This window comes from Entelurus aequoreus, linkage group LG01 (genome assembly GCF_033978785.1).
Source record: "Entelurus aequoreus isolate RoL-2023_Sb linkage group LG01, RoL_Eaeq_v1.1, whole genome shotgun sequence".
NCBI lineage: Eukaryota > Metazoa > Chordata > Actinopteri > Syngnathiformes > Syngnathidae > Entelurus > Entelurus aequoreus.
In genome coordinates, this window is record NC_084731.1 from 99,861,073 (window position 1) to 99,878,247 (window position 17,175).

General features: G+C 39.7%; 1 protein-coding gene across 1 annotated transcript in view; it reads right to left on the minus strand.

Annotated features, from left to right (window-relative positions):
- The window catches only part of rhobtb3 (Rho related BTB domain containing 3), a 109,084-nt gene that overhangs the window by 86,000 nt on the left and 5,909 nt on the right, over nt 1-17,175 (minus strand). The window lies entirely within an intron of this gene.

Here is a 17,175-nt window from a genome sequence, read left to right on the forward strand (position 1 = left end):
TGAATACAAGCCATAAAGGACACGTCCCCTCAATATGTCTCATCTTAGTATGAATACAAGCCGTAAAGGACACGTCCCCTCAATATGTCTCATCTTAGTATGAATACAAGCCGTAAAGGACACGTCCCCTCAATATGTCTCATCTTAGTATGAATACAAGCCGTAAAGGACACGTCCCCTCAATACGTCTCATCTTAGTATGAATACAAGCCGTAAAGGACACGTCCCCTCAATATGTCTCATCTTAGTATGAATACAAGCCGTAAAGGACACGTCCCCTCAATATGTCTCATCTTAGTATGAATACAAGCCATAAAGGACACGTCCCCTCAATACGTCTCATCTTAGTATGAATACAAGCCGTAAAGGACACGTCCCCTCAATACGTCTCATCTTAGTATGAATACAAGCCGTAAAGGACACGTCCCCTCAATATGTCTCATCTTAGTATGAATACAAGCCGTAAAGGACACGTCCCCTCAATATGTCTCATCTTAGTATGAATACAAGCCGTAAAGGACACGTCCCCTCAATATGTCTCATCTTAGTATGAATACAAGCCGTAAAGGACACGTCCCCTCAATACGTCTCATCTTAGTATGAATACAAGCCGTAAAGGACACGTCCCCTCAATACGTCTCATCTTAGTATGAATACAAGCCGTAAAGGACACGTCCCCTCAATATGTCTCATCTTAGTATGAATACAAGCCGTAAAGGACACGTCCCCTCAATATGTCTCATCTTAGTATGAATACAAGCCATAAAGGACACGTCCCCTCAATATGTCTCATCTTAGTATGAATACAAGCCGTAAAGGACACGTCCCCTCAATATGTCTCATCTTAGTATGAATACAAGCCATAAAGGACACGTCCCCTCAATATGTCTCATCTTAGTATGAATACAAGCCGTAAAGGACACGTCCCCTCAATATGTCTCATCTTAGTATGAATACAAGCCGTAAAGGACACGTCCCCTCAATATGTCTCATCTTAGTATGAATACAAGCCATAAAGGACACGTCCCCTCAATATGTCTCATCTTAGTATGAATACAAGCCATAAAGGACACGTCCCCTCAATATGTCTCATCTTAGTATGAATACAAGCCGTAAAGGACACGTCCCCTCAATATGTCTCATCTTAGTATGAATACAAGCCGTAAAGGACACGTCCCCTCAATACGTCTCATCTTAGTATGAATACAAGCCGTAAAGGACACGTCCCCTCAATATGTCTCATCTTAGTATGAATACAAGCCGTAAAGGACACGTCCCCTCAATATGTCTCATCTTAGTATGAATACAAGCCATAAAGGACACGTCCCCTCAATACGTCTCATCTTAGTATGAATACAAGCCGTAAAGGACACGTCCCCTCAATATGTCTCATCTTAGTATGAATACAAGCCGTAAAGGACACGTCCCCTCAATATGTCTCATCTTAGTATGAATACAAGCCGTAAAGGACACGTCCCCTCAATATGTCTCATCTTAGTATGAATACAAGCCGTAAAGGACACGTCCCCTCAATATGTCTCATCTTAGTATGAATACAAGCCGTAAAGGACACGTCCCCTCAATACGTCTCATCTTAGTATGAATACAAGCCGTAAAGGACACGTCCCCTCAATATGTCTCATCTTAGTATGAATACAAGCCGTAAAGGACACGTCCCCTCAATACGTCTCATCTTAGTATGAATACAAGCCGTAAAGGACACGTCCCCTCAATATGTCTCATCTTAGTATGAATACAAGCCATAAAGGACACGTCCCCTCAATATGTCTCATCTTAGTATGAATACAAGCCGTAAAGGACACGTCCCCTCAATATGTCTCATCTTAGTATGAATACAAGCCATAAAGGACACGTCCCCTCAATATGTCTCATCTTAGTATGAATACAAGCCGTAAAGGACACGTCCCCTCAATATGTCTCATCTTAGTATGAATACAAGCCATAAAGGACACGTCCCCTCAATATGTCTCATCTTAGTATGAATACAAGCCGTAAAGGACACGTCCCCTCAATATGTCTCATCTTAGTATGAATACAAGCCGTAAAGGACACGTCCCCTCAATATGTCTCATCTTAGTATGAATACAAGCCGTAAAGGACACGTCCCCTCAATACGTCTCATCTTAGTATGAATACAAGCCGTAAAGGACACGTCCCCTCAATATGTCTCATCTTAGTATGAATACAAGCCATAAAGGACACGTCCCCTCAATATGTCTCATCTTAGTATGAATACAAGCCATAAAGCTGGGATGTTCAACCAAACTGTTTTGAGGGTCATTCCTCCCTTTAGTATTTGTCTTATTTTGTATAATCCAGAGAACCAGCGTCCTTGATAGTAGACATTTGATGTCTGTCTAGTTTTCTACCAAGTTTTGAACTGGACTCGGGCCTTTAAGGCAGTGGTTCTCAAATGGGGGTACGCGTACCCCTGGGGGTACTTGAAGGTATGCCAAGGGGTACGTGAGATTTTTTTTAAATATTCTAAAAATAGAAACAATTCAAAAATCCTTTATAAATATATTTATTGAATAATACTTCAACAAAATATGAATGTAAGTTCATAAACTGAACATCAAATCAAGTAGGCATTATTCATTACCATAAACGCAGAGTTTCCCCCATGCCATGATGGTTTGACCCTCACTAAAATGTCTGTCAAAAAGAACGGTGAAAAGAAATGTAACAATGCAATATTCAGTATTGACAGCTAGATTTTTTGTGGACATGTTCCATAAATATTGATGTTAAAGATTTTTTTTTTTGTGAAGAAATGTTTAGAACAGGCGTCACCAACGCGGTGCCCGCGGGCACCAGGTAGCCCGTAAGGACCAGATGAGTCGCCCGCTGGCCTGTTCTAAAAATAGCTCAAATAGCAGCACTTACCAGTGAGCTGCCTCTATTTTTTAAATTTTATTTATTTACTAGCACGCTGGTCTCGCTTTGCCCGACATTTTTAATTCTAAGAGAGACAAAACTCAAATAGAATTTGAAAATCCAAGAAAATATTTTAAAGACTTGGTCTTCACTTGTTTAAATAAATTCATTTTTTTTTTTACTTTGCTTCTTATAACTTTCAGAAAGACAATTTTAGAGAAAAAATACAACCTTAAAATGGATTTTAGGATTTTTAAACACATATACCTTTTAAATTCCTTCCTCTTCTTTCCTGACAATTTTTTTTTTTTTTTTTTTTTTTTTTTTTTTTTTTATAATGTCCTGCCCAGCTTCTCGGGCAAATCATATAGCAGATGTAGATGCCCATATCGGCTGTTCAGATTTACTTTACAAAAGAGAAGTGTAGGATACTTCTCTTGTTGCCTTACTTGTATTTTGACTTTATTAAATGTATTTATATTATCATTTGGTGCAGCCGGGCCGGAGCAGGAGGGGATAGAAAGAGAGAAAAAGGAAGACAGAGGGGGGAATTGTGGGGACAAGAGGGGGATTAGACAGAGAGACAAAAACAACAACAGCAAACACAACAACAACAACAACAGAGCAACATCAGCAAATACGACATGTACAAATATGATGGTAAAAGTAATAGCAAATAAGCAGTTAGCGAAAATTAAATAAAAAAAATACAGAAATGACAATGAGCATTATTACACTAAAAATGGAGCAATATGAATACCAATAGAAATAGTGCTATTGATAATAAACAATACCAGTACTTTACCTTTATTATCAACAATACAATTGTTCAAATGCAACAATACATATACGTAATGATAACTTGAGATACGAAAGAATGCAGAAAAATGGAGGGGAAGAAAGAGAAGCAACCTTAACCTTGTAGATTGTTATAGTAACAATTGGTTAAGCTTTGTCAGTGTGCCATGTGTTATACTCAGTTTACCCTAGGGCAACAACGTTAATATATGTTTGATGAAACGTGATTATGTGCATGAGTGTATGTGTGCATATGTACTTGTATATGTACAGTATGTGTATGTGTGCTTGTACAGTGAATGTATATGTACAGTATGTGTATACAGTATGTGTGTTTGAACAGTGAATGTATATGTACAGTATGTGTAAATGTGTGTTTGTACAGTGAATGTATATGTACAGTATATGTATGTGTGTGTTTGTACAGTGAATGTATGTGTAGTATGTGTATGTGTGTGTTTGTACAGTGAATGTATATGTACAGTATGTGTATATGTATGTTTTTACAGTGAATGTATATGTACAGTATGTGTATACAGTATGTTTGTATAATGAATGTGCGTGTGGATGTACGAACTTTGAGTGTGTAAATATGTACTGTATTTATTTGTATATGTATGTGGGAGCGTAGGTACCTATGTATGTGTGTATGTATGTGTGTGAGTATATGTGAATTTGCATGTACAATACATTTGACTCCCAGTGTGTGCGGGAGCCAGAGTACGGCCCCAGCCTCCCCAAGAACCCATCCCACAAACAGTAGGTGTGGTGCCCAGGGAACCAGGGGCCACCGCCCCCACGCAGCCAAGCCGGACAGCGACAGGAACCCCAGAGCCTGGCCCACCGTGCCGCCCACAAGGGCCAGCAGCAGGCCGCAAACAGACGCACCCGGCAGAGGACAAGGCACGGGAAAAACAGGGGGCAGCCAGACCCCAAGCCAGCGAGAGACCACACCCCACACGGACAGAAAGGCGGGACGCCCCGCCCGAGGGGCCCGGAGACCCCCCGCAACCGGACGGGAAGACCGCCCCCGCCCCACCGGCAACAGGGCCCCCACGAGCCCCCCCCCCACCCCCCACCCCCGGAGAGCGCGGCGAGGCCAGCCCACGGCCACCCCACCCAAGCCGGCCGCCACAGGACCACCCAGCACGGGGCCACAGGAACCACCCACCCCACCCGCAGGGACCCCAACGATGGAGATGGAACAACCAGCAACCGCCCCGCCGAGTCCCCCCCCCTGAGGTAGGGGAATAAATAAATAAAATAAATAAATACATAATAATAATAATATTAATAAAATATATTAAAAAAAAAAAAAAAAAAAGGAAAAAAAATAAATAATTAAATCTATTAATATAAAATCAAAAAAAAAATTTAAAAAAATAAATAAAAAAAGAATTAAAAGAAGATCACAGACATGCTGACACACAAGGTCGCTACCCCAACAACTGGCCGACTCGCAGCACCTCGGAATACTCGCAGCACCTTTCCTGACAATTTAAATCAATGTTCGAGTAAATTTATTTTTTTCATTGTAAAGAATAATAAATACATTTTAATTTAATTCTTCATTTTAGCGTCTGTTTTTTCGACGAAGAATATTCGTGAAATATTTCTTCAAACTTATTATGATTAAAATTCAAAAAAACTATTCTGGCAAATCTAGAAAATCTGTAGAATCAAATTTAAATCTTATTTCAAAGTCTTTTGAATTCCTTTTAAAATTTTTGTTCTGGAAAATCTAGAAGAAATAATGATTTGTCTTTGTTAGAAATATAGCTTGGTCCAATTTGTTATATATTCTAACAAAGTGTAGATTGGATTTTAACCTATTTAAAACATGTCATCAAAATTCTAAAATTAATCTTAATCAGGAAAAATTACTAATGATGTTCCATAAATTCTTTTTTTAATTTTTTCAAAAAGATTCGAATTAGCTAGTTTTTGTCTCCTTTTTTTCGGTTGAATTTTGAATTTTAAAGAGTCGAAATTGAAGATAAACTATGTTTCAAAATGTAATTGTCATTTTTTCGTGTTTTTTTTCGTGTAGAAATCTTTATTTAGAATTGAATCACTTGTTTATTTTTCAACAAGTTTTTAGTTATTTTTATATCTTTTTTTCCAAATAGTTCAAGAAAGACCACTACAAATGAGCAATATGCACTGTTATACAATTTAATAAATCAGAAACTGATGACATAGTGCTGTATTTTACTTCTTTATCTCTTTTTTTCAACCAAAAATGCTTTGCTCTGATTACGGGGTACTTGAATTAAAAAAAAATTCACAGGGGGTACATCACTGAAAAAAGGTTGAGAACCACTGCTTTAAGGTGTCATTCCCCAGCCGGATTCGGCCCCCGGGCCAGGAGTTGACTAGTTCTGTCCTGCAGTATGTGAGGCGAGCAGCCACCAATCAACTTGATTCTTCCAATCCTGGAGAAGGCTTGAAAGTCATTTGAATAAAAACAAAGACGCTAGTTGGAGTGACAGCTCCACAATAGCACACACAGAGCCGCTGCAAAAAAACATGTCTCTATTTCACATGCAGTTAGGAACAAAAGTCAATTTGTTCTTTTTTTAGTAAAGTGGGAACTGCAATCAAGACTCGGTAAGCAAGTGGCCGTGGAATTAAAGCTGTTACAAGCAAGCAGTGTGCTAATAAGTAACTATATCAGCCTTTTTATGGTGCTGGGGTTACGCCCGCTGAGGTACGCTTTTTATCCTACTTTCTTTGTGAGCAGGGCTATGAAAAAAGACTTACACAAAACATTTTAAATCAGATCGAGGAAACAAACGGGAATCATTTTTTGTGCCATATTTTTTTAACATTGTAAGATTGAGTATTTTCCCTTTCGCTGAGAGTATTACATTAAAGCCATGAAATATAGACTGCCTTAAAACAAATCCTGCATATATCTAAGAAGGTTCTAAGACATATTGGGATTGTTTAGCCTTGTAAAAATACTGCACTCCACAAGACCAGGTATCACAATTTGTTGATGCATTCCCTGCTGTTTTCTTAATTCAAACAGGAAAGCAGCAACTTAAAGGCCTACTGAAAGCCACTACTAGCGACCACGCAGTCTGATAGTTTATATATCAATGATGAAATCTTAACATTGCAACACATGCCAATACGGCCGGGTTAACTTAGAAAGTGACATTTTACATTTCCTGGGGAACTTCCGGTTCAAAACGCCTTTGGAGGATGACGTATGCGCGTGACGTCGCGAGGTCCACGGAAGTGTTTGGACACAATACACAAAGCTCTGTTTTCTTCGACAAAATTCCACAGTATTCTGGACATCTGTGTTGGTGAATCTTTTGCAATTTGTTTAATGAACAATGGAGGCTGCAAAGAAGAACGTTGTAGGTGGGATCGATCGGTGTATTAGCGGCTGGCTGTAGCAACACAACAAGGACTACTTACCCTGATAGCAGACGCCTAGCCGATGCTAGCCGCCAAACCCACGGATGAAGTCCTTTGTCGCGCCGTCGATCGCTGGAACGCAGGTGAGCACGGCTGTTGAGGAGCAGATGAGGGCTGGCTGGCGTAGGTGGAGCGCTAATGTTTTTATCATAGCTCTGTGAGGTCCGGTTGCTAAGTTGCTAATTTAGCCTTAGCGTCGTTAGCAACAGCATTGTTAAGCTTTACCAGTCTGAGAATTGTTAACCGTGTAGTTACATGTACATGGTTTAATAGTATTGTTGATCTTCTGTCTATCCTTACAGTCAGGGGTTTATTTCTTTTGTTTCTATCTGCATTTGAGACAGATGCTATCACGTTAGCTCCGTAGCTAAAGAGCTTCGTCGATGTATTGTCGTGGAGATAAAAGTCACTGTGAATGTCCATTTCGCGTGCTCGACTCTCATTTTCAAGAGGATATAGTATCCCAGGTGGTTTAAAATACAAATCCGTGATCCACAGTAGAAAAAGGAGAGAGTGTGGAATCCAATGAGCCAGCTTGTACCTAAGTTACGGTCAGAGCGAAAAAAGATACGTCCTGCACTGCCTCTAGTTCTTCACTCTAACGTTCCTCATCCACGAATCTTTCATCCTCGCTCAAATTAATGGGGTAATCGTCGCTTTGTCGCTCCGAATCTCTCTCGCTCCATTGTAAACAAAGGAAAATTGTGAGGAATATTACCTCCTGTGACGTCACGCTACTTCCGGTACAGGCAAGGCTTTTTTATCAGCGAGCAAAAGTTGCGAACTTTATCGTCGATGTTCTCTACTAAATCCTTTCAGCAAAAATATGGCAATACCGCGAAATGATCAAGTATGACACATGGAATGGATCTGCTATTCCCGTTTAAATTAAAAAAATTCATTTCAGTAGGCCTTTAAAGTGCTTTGAGGTAAGAGCTGTCTCTCGGCTAATTGTTATGTTTTAGGTTGCAGGCCTAAATTTAAGTTACAAATAGCTCGAGGTTGACGTACCATAGATTTCCAAGCATGGGAAGGAAGAACGTTGAGTGTGCTGACAAGATATAACGGGTGATCTTCATTGAATTAAAGAAAGAAATCATACAAAACACGACCGAGTGTGTAGTCCACTTGACCAAGCAGTACTAGGCTACGGTCACAATGCGGGGTGGGATGTCAAATTCACTTTTTTAAAAAAAATTATTTTTTTTTTTCCATAAAGAAATACAATCATGTGTGCTTACGGAATGTATCCCTGCAGAATGTATATATTGTGTTTTTATGTTGATTTAATTAAAAAATATATGTATATATATATATATATATTTATTTATTTATTTATTTTATTTCTTGTGCGGCCCGGTACTACCGGTCCGCGGCCCGGTGGTTGGAGACCACTGCATTAGATGGAGCTGCGCTAAAGGGAATGTCAAGAAAACAAATAGTGACTTCTACTTGCTGCTCTGTTCACAAGCCACTGTTCCACTTTGTCCTCCAACTGTAGCCATCTGGCTTTGTTCCCTCTTAGTCTTCTTTACTTGGCGCAGGTCATCATGTTGCTTCCTCCACTTCCGCACCATTGATTCCTTAATGTTACATTCTCTCACTGCTGCTCTATTCCCGTTTCTACTGCGTGACTGATGGCCTTCACTTTAAACTCTGCGTCGTAAGCGTGTCTCTTAAAAAATACCAATGATTGTCACACACACACTAGGTGTGGCGAAATTATTCTCTGCATTTGACCCATCACCCTTGATCACCCCCTGGGAGGTGAGGGGAGCAGTGAGCAGCAGCGGTGGCCACGCCTGGGAATCACTTTTGGTGATTTAACCCCCAATTCCAAGCCTTGATGCTGAGTGCCAAGCACGGAGGTAATGGCTCCCATTTTTATAGTCTTTGGTATGACTCGGCCGGGGTTTGAACTCACGACCTACCGACCTCAGGGCTAACCATTTTTGGGTCTTTACATAAAGTTTAGGTCTCGCAACTACGGGACTTCATTTTCCCCCATAGAAGAAGAAGTTATTCTTCTACGGTAAGCAGCTGCCGACTTCATTTTCCCCCGTAGAAGAAGAAGTTCTTCTACGGTAAGCAGCCGCCGACTTCATTTTCCCCCGTAGAAGAAGAAGCCCTTCTTCTTCTATGGTAAGCAGCCATAGAAGGGGGAAAATGAAGTCGGCGTAATGACCGTAGTTGCGAGACCCGTTGTGGCTCAATATTGGTCCATATATAAGGCACACCGGATTATAAGGCGCACTGTCAGCTTTTTAGGAAATTGGAGGTTTTTAGGTGCGCCTTATAGTGCGGAAAATACGGTAATTGCAATTTTTTTTAGCAAACATCGTGACAGCCAATTTTCAGATTTGCCATAGAAGTGTTTTCTGTTTAAAGGCCTACTGAAATGAAATGTTCTTATTACAACGGGGATAGCAGATCCATTCTATGTGTCATACTTGATCATTTCGCGATATTGCCATATTTTTGCTGAAAGGATTTAGAAGAGAACATCGACGATAAAGTTCGCAACTTTTGGTCGCTGATAAAAAAAAGCCTTGCCTGTACCGGAAGTAGCGTGACGTCACAGGTTGAAAGGCTCCTCACATTTCCCCATTGTTTACAACAGCAGCGAGAGCGATTCGGACCGAGAAAGCGACGATTACCCCATTAATTTGAGCGAGGTGTCAAGTTGTGGAACAATCTGAGCGAAGTACATAAGCAAAGTCCAAGCATCAATGTTTTTAAAAGAATGTACAAAAATATATTGTTCACAGGATATAGTGAACTGCACTAAGAGTCAGTGGGTTTGTATGTGTATGTATATGTATACTATGTATACACGCTGTTGTGTCACATTCATAGTTACTTGTTAAATGTGTGTTGTGGATGTACATGTATGTATATGTATGTGGATATATATATATATATATATATATATATATATATATATATATATATATATATATATATATATATATATATATATATATATATATATATATATATATATATATATATATATATGTCTTAATTAGATTATCCAAAAAATAGTGCTCGATACCGTGGTAGAGCGTAATATGTATGTGTGGGAAAAAATCACAAGACTATTTCATCTCTACAGGCCTGTTTCATGAGGGTTTTCCTCAATCCTCAGGAGATTTTAATGGAAGCATTCGCATACCATGGTTTATATAGGGCACAGAGCGGGTGGGTACAGGCAGGCGTGGGGGCGTGGTGATTGGCTCATGTGTTGCCTAGGAGGTGTTTCCTTCTGTGACGGCATGCTGATACAATTTCGCTGCGTTTGTTGAGGGATGACATCTCTGGACGGTATATGATAAACAGTTTCTCTTTTAAGCATAGGTTGCATCTTTTGTTACCACTGTTGTAAGGTGTGCTGGATGCAAGAATTTGCCATATTATTGAGTATTCAACATTATTGTCTTTGAGATTCCAAATGTGTTTGCTGAGTTCTGTAGTGTTCCGCAGGCTTTTGCATCTGAAAGAAGCTTTGTGATTGTTCCATCTGGTTTTGAATTCTCCCTCAGTTAATCCTACGTATGTGTCGGATGTGTTAATGTCCTTGCGTATTACCTTTGCTTGGTAAACAACTGATGATTGTAAGCACCCCCCGTTGAGAGGGCAATCAGGTTTCTTGCGGCAGTTACAGCTTTTGTCGGTTTTGGAGTCGTTCTGCCTGGTGGTGGGCGGCTCCTTTTCAATTGCTTTATTGTGGTTTGAAATGATTTGTCGCATGTTGTTCATGCAGCTGTAGCTCAATTTAATGTTGTTCTTGTTGAATACTTTTCTTAACCGACAAAAGCTGTAACTGCCGCAAGAAACCTGATTGCCCTCTCAACGGGGGGTGCTTACAATCATCAGTTGTTTACCAAGCAAAGGTAATACGCAAGGACATTAACACATCCGACACATACGTAGGATTAACTGAGGGAGAATTCAAAACCAGATGGAACAATCACAAGGCTTCTTTCAGATGCAAAAGCCTGCGGAACACTACAGAACTCAGCAAACACATTTGGAATCTCAAAGACAATAATGTTGAATACTCAATAACATGGCAAATTCTTGCATCCAGCACACCTTACAACAGTGGTAACAAAAGATGCAACCTATGCTTAAAAGAGAAACTGTTTATCATATACCGTCCAGAGATGTCATCCCTCAACAAACGCAGCGAAATTGTATCAGCATGCCGTCACAGAAGGAAACACCTCCTAGGCAACACATGAGCCAATCACCACGCCCCCACGCCTGCCTGTACCCACCCGCTCTGTGCCCTATATAAACCATGGTATGTGAATGCTTCCATTAAAATCTCCTGAGGATTGAGGAAAACCCTCATGAAACAGGCCTGTAGAGATGAAATAGTCTTGTGATTTTTTCCCACACATACATATATATATATATATGTATATGTGTATGTATGTATGTGTGTGTACATGCTTATATATGTATATGTGTTTATATGACATAACATTTTTATATACTATTATTATTATTATTATTAAACATACAGTAAGTAATAAGAGGGGTGGGAGTACATAAGTTTTTACTTCTTCTCACTCCTTTTCGGATATGTTTACATTAAATGTTTATTTTCATTTCTTGTTTCTTTTGCTTTTTATTATTACTATTATTATTATTATTATTATTGTTTTTGTTATTCATTCTTGAATGGCTTTTTTGTTGGTTTTTTTCAAAATTTGTTGTTTTTGTTTTGTCTACATATTCGAAATAAACATGAAAATGAAAAATGAAAATGAAAATGAAATGGGGATGAAAGATTTGTGGATGAGGAACGTTAGAGTGAAGGACTAGAGTGCAGTGCAGGATGTATCTTTTTTCGCTCTGACCGTAACTTAGGTACAAGCTGGTTCATTGGATTCCACACATTCTCCTTTTTCTATTGTGGATCACGGATTTGTATTTTAAACCACCTCAGATACTATATCCTCTTGAAAATGAGAGTGGAGAACGCGAAATGGACATTCACAGTGACTTTTATCGCCACGACAATACATCGGCGAAACACTTTAGCTATGGAGCTAACGTGATAGCATTGTGCTTAAATGCAGATAGAAACAAAAGAAATAAACCCCTGACTGGAAGGATAGACAGAAGATCAACAATACTACCAAACTCTGGACCTGTAACCACACGGTTAATGCTGTACCGCTTGGCGAAGCCTAGCAATGCTGTTGCTAACGACGCCATTGAAGCTAACTTAGCTATGGGACCTCGTCAGAGCTATGCTAAAAACATTAGCTATCCACCTACGCCAGCCCTCATCTGCTCATCAACACCCGTGCTCACCTGCGTTCCAGCAATCGACGGCGCGACAAAGGACTTCACCCGATCATCGATGCGGTCGGCGGCTAGCGTCGGCTAGCGTCGGATAGCGCGTCTGCTATCCAACTCAAAGTCCTCCTGGTTGTGTTGCTGCAGCCAGCCGCTAATACACCGATCCCACCTACAGCTTTCTTCTTTGCAGTCTCCATTGTTCATTAAACAAATTGCAAAAGATTCACCAACACAGATGTTCAGAATACTGTGGAGTTTTGTGATGAAAACAGAGCTTTTTGTATTGGGATACAATGTGTCCGAATACTTCCGCTTCAACCATTGACGTCACGCGCATACGTCATCATACATAGACGTTTTCAACCGGAAGTTTCCCGGGAAATGTAAAATGTCACTTTATAAGTTAACCGGGCCGTATTGGCATGTGTTGCAATGTTAAGATTTCATCATTGATATATAAACTATCAGACTGCGTGGTCGCTAGTAGTGGCTTTCAGTAGGCCTTTAAAAAGGTGCAGTGTGCTTCATATCAGGTGTTTTCATGTAACATCAACGTCAGCAATGGTAGAGGAAAGCACAACAGTATATTGTCTTTGAAAAAGACAGTTAGCATGTGTGCTAAAGCTAAATGTACTACTGTATCTGCACAAAGTTGAGAAAAACAGTGTGAGAATTGTAGACATTTTAAGGCCTTAAATTCAAATTATTGGATTTAGGACTTTTTTGGACTTGATGAACCCCGCAGATACCCTGTTTTAAGTCATATGCTGCGTTATTTTGTATCATTTATGTGGCCTGCAAAAAAAGGCTTACAATAACGATGCACTTTCTGACAAAATGCATGTATTGTTTTTTCAATCTTGACAGAAAAATGCACTGCGTCCAACGGCATATGTTGTTCACGTTGATATTATCTGATGCTGCAACAAGCAAAGCAATGTATCTATCAATCTGTTAGTAAAAAAGGGTTTCCGTACCAAGGCTATTTTACATTTATATTTATAAATATTCACGGTTACATGCGGCCATAATTGCTATGTTGCACACCTGATAAAGAGACTTGTAGAAGAAGTCTTGCATTTTATTACATACACATTGCATCACTTATATGCAGTGAGATTCTTTTTAACACAGTTAACAACGGTTTATGTCACCAGGTGACCTTGGAGTTATTGCCGACTTGGCGTGACCTCAGGATGTAGAAACGAGAGGCGGCGTGCAGGTAAAATAATATTTCAATGATAGAAAAATAAGGTAGCCAGTGAGTCAAAAAGGTACACTAACAATACGCCAATCAGAGGCAAAACATTTCTAAGAATAGAACAATGTGAAGAACAAGAATAAAATGAAGCAGTGCCATCTGTCTGAACAAAGCCACCTGATTAGCAACCTGGTACAGTTGTGTCTCCTAATTGCCAATAAAGAAGCAGGAAAGGGAAACCGAGGTATAATAGCAGAGTGGAGACAAACAGGAAAAGAAATGAAAAAGAGGAGCACTGGACAGGAACTAAATACCCTCACAATAAACCTTCTGTGGCTATTTAGCCTGCAATTATGCATTTTAGTGTTACAGTGGTAACTTTTCTTTAGATGAGAGCCGTCTCTGCGATAATTGTTATGCTTCAAGTTTGAGTTCGAAGCAATCCTTAGCATTAGTTGGCCTAGCAAATGCTCTACCATGAATAGATGAACGTGGACCCCGACTTAAACAAGTGGAAAAACTTATTGGGGTGTTACCATTTAGTGGTCAATTGTACGGAATATGTACTGTACTGTGCAATCTACTAATACAAGTTTCAATCAATCAATCAATCAATCAATGTTTTCCTGGCAAAATTCCGATGTTCTTTGTGGTCAGCAGAGTTTTTGGTCTTGGAACTCTGCCACACAGGCCGTTTTCGGTTGAGTCATGAACACGGACCTTAACTGGGGTGCAGTTCTTTGGATATTGTCGTGGGGTCCTTCGTGACCTCCTGCGCTCTTAGGGTCATTTTGCTTGGCTGGCCACACCTGGGCAGGTATACCAGTGTTCCATATTTTCCCCATTTGTGGATAATAGCTCTCACTGTGATTTGATAAAGTCCCAACGCTTTAGAAATGGCTTTAGAATGTTTACCAGACTGTTAGAGCTGAATCGTAAATTACAGCCTACAATCCTACGCTTTGAACCCTAAGGCTTAAAAAACAGTGCGGCTAATTTATGCATTTTTCTTTGCTGACAGCATTAATGCAAATAGTTGTTTTTGTTTTTGCCCTTCTGTTTAGAGCTATCAACCGGAAGTACAAGTGCCGTTCCATCTGTCCATAGCGTTTCTCCTTGTATTGATTCTTCATTCATCACTCCAAGCAACATTTGTAAGTTTTACAATATAACTAAAACAATCCACATCTACTAAACCGTCCCGTGTGTGATGTCTGTACAAGTGTTTTTTATGCATATTTATATGTGCTATCGTAATGTAATGAAGCCAGCGTCGTTAGCATTAGCTAACATGCTAACACATTTACGAGTGTCTCTGTTAGTAATATTAACCTGCAATAGCATTCTTTTTGTATTGTTTCAGTTTCACCGTGGAGTTGGCTGATTGGAGAGCTAGCTTCCGCAGCTAGTGGGTCCACGATGATGACTTCTGTTTTGTTTGATGAACCGTTTTACTGCCGTGTGACAGGCACCATTTGGAGACAGTTAAGGTATGTAAATAAAGATTTGAAAAATATTTCTGTGTAAATAACTCATTTAACAACGTATATATCTGCGGCTTATAGTCCGGTGTGACTAATATATGGAAAAATAGATTTTCCTTCTGAAATTTAGTGGGTGTGGCTTATATCCCGGTGCGCTCTGTAGTTCGGAAAATACCGTACCGTGTTTCTCATTTGTTCGTGAATTTCTTTAGATCTCTGCATGGTGTCTAGCTTTTGAATATATTTTGCTTTACTTCACTTTGCCAGGCAGGTCATATTTAAGTGATTTCTTGATTGAGAACAGGTGTGGCAGTAATCAGACCTGGGTGTGGCTCCAGAAATTGAACTCGGGTGTGATAAACCACGGGTAAGTTATGTTTTCACAGCGGCACAGCAATCACTTTTTCACACGGGGCAAGGTCGGTTTGGATTTGTTTACTCCCTTAATAATAAAAACCTTCATTTAAAAACTGATATGTGTTCACTTGTGTTGTCTTTGACTAACAACTAAATGTGTTTGATGATCTGAATCATTTTAGCAGAAAAATAAGACACCCTTTTTTTTACACCACTGTAACTTAGTTTTGCGACCATGAGAGGACAGAAAGTGAGTGTGAAGGACAGTTCTGAGAAGAAGAATGGGATGATAGTCATTGAATTAAAGGAAGAAATAAGGGAAAACATGTAGCAAGCTCACTTGTCAAGGTAATTCTGCTGGTCGCACCATACTGGAGAGATTGAGTCAGCCAAGGATGTTGAAATAAATTCCAACGGTGGACATTTATCCATAAAACTATGGAAAAGCTGCTGATGGTATGTTTGACTGAGAAGCAGCTGGAAGGAGTTGCTGTAGAAGTCCTGTATATTATCACATTACTTCATAAAACTACTGTAGTTGTTAATAGCACATTCTATTGCAAATTACGGCCTTCCGGACATTCTACATTATTTTTTAGACCTTTAACATGAAAAGTGTATTTGCCGTTATGATGTTTTTAAATGACTAAGTCTTCAACTATAGAAAGTATTTCAATGGTAGAAATCTGCACTTGTGAGTGTTTCAGGAGTTATTAGGGTCATCTAGGTCATAGTAGCTCAGACCAGGAACAAAGCAGAGTGGGCGGGGCTTGTTTTCAGAGCAGCCAGCCCCAAACACATGTGTCAGAAACAGATGTGGAAGCACATTTTTACAACACATTTCTACATAAAAGTGATAATATATCATATTGATATTGTAGGTGTTTATTACACTTTGCAGTCATATTTTGCTGTTTTTTTCTCATTTTTGTTGTGTTTTGCTTAATTGTAAAAGATGTCTTGCACAACTTGCACTGAGCCTAGTCTATAAAATCCGCTACACCTCCCTGATACCGAAGTACATGTCAAACTACTTCCTTAACGTAAATGACCGCCATAACCACAACACCAGGGGGTGCTCCACTAACCACGTTAAACCAGATTCCGAACTAACAAAGGTCTTAACTCATTCTCTTTCTATGCCACATCAATGTGGAATGCGCTCCCAACAGGTATAAAAGAAAGGGCATCTCTATCCTCCTTCAAAACCGCAATAAAAGTTCACCTCCAGGCAGCTACAACCCTAAACTAACACCCTCCCCGGATTGCTAATAATCAAATGTAAACAATCAAATGCAGATACTTTTTCTTATGCCTTCTGATCTCTCTCTCTCTCTCTCTCTCTCTCTCTCTCTCTCTCTCTCTCTCTCTCTCTCTCTCTCTCTCTCTCTCTCTCTCTCTCTCTCTCTCTATGTCCACTACTTGCTGTCCATATCCCTCTCCCCCCTCCACACCCCTGATTGTAAATAATGTAAATAATTCAATGTGATTATCTTGTGTGATGACTGTATTATGATGATAGTATATATGATAGTATATATCTGTATCATGAATCAATTTAAGTGGACCCCGACTTAAACAAGTTGAAAAACTTATTGGGGTGTTACCATTTAGTGGTCAATTGTACGGAATATGTACTTCACTGTGCAACCTACTAATAAAAGTCTCAATCAATCAATCAAGTTTATG